Below are 5379 nucleotides of genomic sequence, written 5' to 3' on the forward strand. Positions count from 1 at the left end.
AGTTACTCGTATGCTTCATCTTCTAAAACATGTTTCACAATACTTCAAAGTATTGAGCTGACATTTTGTATGTAACTTTATCATGTACTGTTACAGATCAACCTTGACTTTCATGGAGATTTACACATTTTTGACATAGTTATGGCCTTTAAACTTAGGAGATACAAAACTTAGTTTTAAGGACCTTTTTCACAATGCCTCAGGATATTGACTTGAAATTTTGTATATAACTTTATCATGTACTGTTAGAGATCAAGTGTAACTTTCATGACTATTTATTACTTTCTCATAGAGTTATTGCCCTTAAACTTAGGAGATACAGGAATATGTTGTGCCCGGTAGGGGACATGTATGTCCTTAGCAGTACTCTTAGAATGCTTGTTTTCAGTGTAATATTTTAACGATATACATAATTCAGAACACTAAGTACACCTGTTTTCACAGTCCATCAGCTTAAGATATCTGCAGTAAAACAGTTCATTTTTATAACAATATAAGTCCATGCCTTTAGATAATATTTCATTTTGTACTACAAAAGCATATTATCCAAATGCATATTAGTAAATATTAGTAAAACATTTTGCATGCCAACAAAATGCGCGATCACCAAATAATTGTGGTATGCGACTTATGAACTGTTTTCCATCAATATTTTCGAATCTTCGTATACGAAATAGCGAAAATTCAGTGCAACGTTGAAGGTATTTATGGACTAAAATGTGCTGGTGTGTCATTAAACAATTAAATATTCCATTAAAGACATTTTATCCATCTAACTACTCTCAAAATGTTTGGATGGGTGAGTGAAATTGAAGACACAATATGTAATTGTTATTTCTACAGCAACCCTAGCACAAGAAACCGGGACAACTCGTGAAACAAGTGCAACACCAAGAACAGGTAATCGGGATATTATTTTGGATACTGTAAAATATATAGTCATTTCAAAATATATTGATTTCAATTTTTTGTCTCTGCTATTCACTAAATAATGATGGTTTGCAAGAAACACTCTTTACTTTTTATCCATTTCATTTCATTTCAACTTATTTTCGTGCTTATATCCAATTAAGGTTCAAGCACGCTGTCCTGGGCACACACCTCAGCTATCTGGGCTGTCTGTCCAGGACAGTAGGTTAATTGTTAGTTGGTTAGTAGTTAGTGAGAGAGAAGAGGGTGTAGTGGCCTTACACCTACCCATTGAGCCCTTAAGAACTCGCTCTGGGTTGGAGCCGGTACCGGGCTGCGAACCTGTACCTACCAGCCTGTAGTCCGATGGCTTAACCACTACGCCACCGAGGCCGGTTTATCCATTTGTTATCTTCATTTATAGCATGCATTTATATTTCTGGATCAGCAATGGCAATGAGGTGGTGATGGCTTGGGGAATAGTTCATACCCAACTGTTTTACAGTCACATTTTACATTAATGCCATGTTTGATATTATGCAATCCAAAGATTATTTAATTTACGGGATGGTATGGTCAGACAGGAGAGAAGCATTGATTATTATCCACAATACTAGCAGAGATGTGTTGGGTAATGTGTTGAGAAAATAAAAAACTTGTGACTTCGTATTGAGTGTTTGTGGTATGAATTAACTACAGAAGGAGATTCTTAAAGTTTTATATATGAGAATAGTCCTATGTTTCATGAAACTATTTTTCGCCATTCAGAAGATTTAATGTAGCACTAAATAATGATGTGAACACTGGAAGTTATATATATTTAAATATCCAAATAGCTAGATATTTTAAATTAGAACATTTAAACAATAATAATTTAAATATCCATTTTGAGAATTACTGGAGAAAATATACTTGGATGAAAAAACCCAATGAAGTTAAAGAAGTAATATTGGATATTTGTCTTTTATCTGAAAATCTAATGGTATACGTAGATAAAGTATGTATACTGAAATCAGCTATCAATTTGATCATTCAGGTGTAGTACGATCAGTCATCATATTCATATCACCCCCCACCCCCCCCCCCCCCCCCCCCCCCCCCCAAAAGACAACAGATATGCACACATGTATATTATTTCACATTAATCGTTCTTCCATATATTTAAAATGTGAGTACATATGTGTATATGTTACAGTGAATCTGTGTGATCGGGTAATATGTATATGTATATTACCTGATTTGTGTTAAGGTAATATGTATAATCCCTGATTCACTCAGTTAATGTACAAATCAGGTAATATACATATTGCCTGAAATATGTTTCACCATTTTATACCGATTACCTGAAACTTTCAGAATGCTATCAATGATGTTGTTGTTTAACTCGGCAAAGGCAGCGTATACACGTATACAACTAATCCGTCTACTTGATGCATATTACCTGACACATTGTGGTAATGTTTATTCACCGAAACACTCATATTAATCACTATTACATTGCACTGTAACAGCAATGTATTATGTATTGAAAATTCAATGGTCAATGGGCCATTGTTCGCTTCACACTCTTGTTAGTGCATGGCAGACTGGAATGATAGCGGGAATTGCACACTAATCGCGCTTTAAAACATGTACATCGATTTGTCAATTTGTCTTAGTTCCAGCAGAGTTGTATTTTGTAAAACTGGTAGGAAGATTTATTAAATGCCTGGGCGGTTTCCATAATATCCACGATGGTCTTACTGTATTCGTTTTTGGGAAGCAACACACATATTTCTCTCCATGACTCTTGTATAACGCACGTTTGAAATTATCTTCTAAATCCATGTTGCAAGTGGCAAAAAGAATATATCACTTGCATATTTATACCTAGTTCAGCACTGTTGTTGCTGCATAATTAACAGTCATTTCTACATACAAGATTATAAATTCCTTAATGCCGCACTGTTGGTCCAACTAATCCTGTCTCTGACTTAAGAATTTAAAAGCCTTTGATGTACGTGTTCATTGTCACAACATTTATACCGATTATGTATGCATGTATGTATGTATACATGCATGTGTGTGTGTGTATATGTGTGTGTCTGTGTGTGTGTGTGTGTGTGTGTGTGTGTGTGTGTGTGTGTGTGTGTGTGCGTGTGTATATATATATATGCTTGTGTGTATATGCATATATGTATTTATGTGTATGGGTATCTGTATGAATATGCAGTCATATATGCACAACATCTCTGTTTCGTTCTTTCTTTGATTATTATTTTCTTAAAATCTTTTTTCATTATTTATTTATTAATTCCTGTTTTCTTTTTCTTTTTTCTTCTTGTATACAATTTTACTGTAGCTTTTTCAAATTTGGGTTTATGTCCTAGAAGTGTTAATGTAATACTCTTGTATACCAGACATGCCTCTGTTATTACCTGTATACGTTGCTACTAGTATATGTACTTTGTATGGTAATGATTTAGGGTCCCAACTCAAAAACTACGTTTATTTCTTATGGGATAATAACGATAGAGAAAACCCACCACTAACACAACACTACACCCTTCCCCACAACCCCTCAACAAAAAACCCTATAGGCTGAGATAAGCATATTTATCTTTGAAGTTTAACAAAACTTACATTTAAATTAAAGAAACATCCTGGTATGTTAAAAATAATTAATTAAAATATACGTATACCTACATATGTGTGATGTATGTATTGATGTATGAATATCTATATATTGTATGTATGTCGAGGTTGACTGTTACATACATAGATATTAACACACTGGCGCTATCGAAGCATCCATAAAAAAAGATGTTATTTAATTCAACCATATGCATGGGGCCTACAATCTACGTGGTCGACCCCGCTTACGTGCATGAGGCATTGGGTAAACCTGGCACTGGCTAGTATGTATTGAGTCATAAATATCTATATATTGTATCTATCTATCTATCTATCTATCTATCTATCTATCTATCTATCTATATATATATATATATATATATATATATATATATATATATATATGTGTGTGTGTGTGTGTGTGTATATGTATGTCTCTATGCGTGATGTATGTGATGGTGATTATGATTATGATTATATATAGCATAAATAACTTTCGAATTCATAATTTCAGCCTAATTTCAAATAAAACTTCATCTTTTGCAAGGTGGTATTTTTCGTATTTAAACTCGCAGGTAAAATACGGAAATTCCAGAAAATGTATGTATGTTAATGCATAACTATCAGTCATTACAGTATTGACAGAAAGTGTCAAACATAAACCAGTTGATTAGTTTTGCATTAGGTATGACATTATAACGGATACATTGTGGTAAATCATTAATATATAAATTAAATAGAACATGGCTTAATACTTCACCTTGTTTTACCCCAGACTAATTTTATGATATGATTTATTGTTTTTGTGTATCTTTTATGAACGTAAAAATGTAAGAAACATTATTCCAATCAGATTGCCGTAAAATGTATACATTAAAAATATTACAACCTAAAGCCAGCTCATTAGTCCAGCCATTGCAATGTGAGTTTCTTCATTTATCGGTCACCGTAATAATGAGGTTATCATATCACGTATGATGACGTCATTTTATATAGTTCTTTTTATTACTGAACTGTTTTAAAATAAAATTTGATCTTGTCTTTTAATTAACAATTATGTTTCAAATTTAATAATAAGATTTTTTGTTATTTCGTTTATTTCCATCCGGGTATGAACAAGCAAACAACATCCACCAAATCAAAACCTACAACCCTCCCCCACCACACCACCACCACCCATAAATAATACAAACAATAACATGGCAAAGGTTTGTGTGAATGGTTTCGCCAATTCATGGAGTTTGTTTATGCATATTTTTGGTACATAGCTCGATGAAGTGAAACGAAATAATAGACAATCAGTAAATTTCTATTCTCTTTGTCGACAGGGTGTGTACTGGTTGACGTCATGAGTAGTGTTTCTCAAGAAAACCAACCTCTTGTCTACAGCGAAGACAAAAAGACCGCAGTAATAACAGTTGATGGTGAACTTGACAGTATTAAAAACATCCCAAACAATGTCAAAGTATACATCGCTACGGTAAGAATGTAACACACCCCCCCAGTTACACATATCTTATAACGAGATGCCAAATGCCATTGATACATTTTATAAAGAATGTTTAATAATTTATTTAAGAAGCCATTTTTTTCTTGCTTTATTTACAGACGGCAATTCCCGCAGGTCAGACTGTGACACTGTGGTTCCCTAAAGATGCTCCTAAAGATGTGCAAATCGATTAGTGTAACTTTCACTGATGGAGAAGGTACGTATGGTCAAAGTTGGACTTTGCATATTATCATGGTATGCATGCTGTTTGAGTTCATTATCATTGCTAAATAATCTAACCACACTGGATTTTATGTAAAAAGTTAGCGTGTATATTTGGATTTGGAATAAAAAAAAACTCCCAATAA

General features: G+C 33.4%; 1 long non-coding RNA gene across 1 annotated transcript; it reads left to right on the forward strand.

Moving 5' to 3' along the window:
• Positions 1–490: 490 nt before the first annotated feature.
• LOC121382125 lies at positions 491–5176 on the forward strand. Its single transcript, XR_005959122.1, has 3 exons — positions 491–900; positions 4851–5002; positions 5131–5176. It is a non-coding gene; the product is annotated as an uncharacterized LOC121382125 (long non-coding RNA).
• The last annotated feature ends 203 nt before the right edge of the window (positions 5177–5379 follow it).

Source organism: Gigantopelta aegis, chromosome 9, assembly GCF_016097555.1.
Source record: "Gigantopelta aegis isolate Gae_Host chromosome 9, Gae_host_genome, whole genome shotgun sequence".
Lineage (NCBI taxonomy): Eukaryota > Metazoa > Mollusca > Gastropoda > Neomphalida > Peltospiridae > Gigantopelta > Gigantopelta aegis.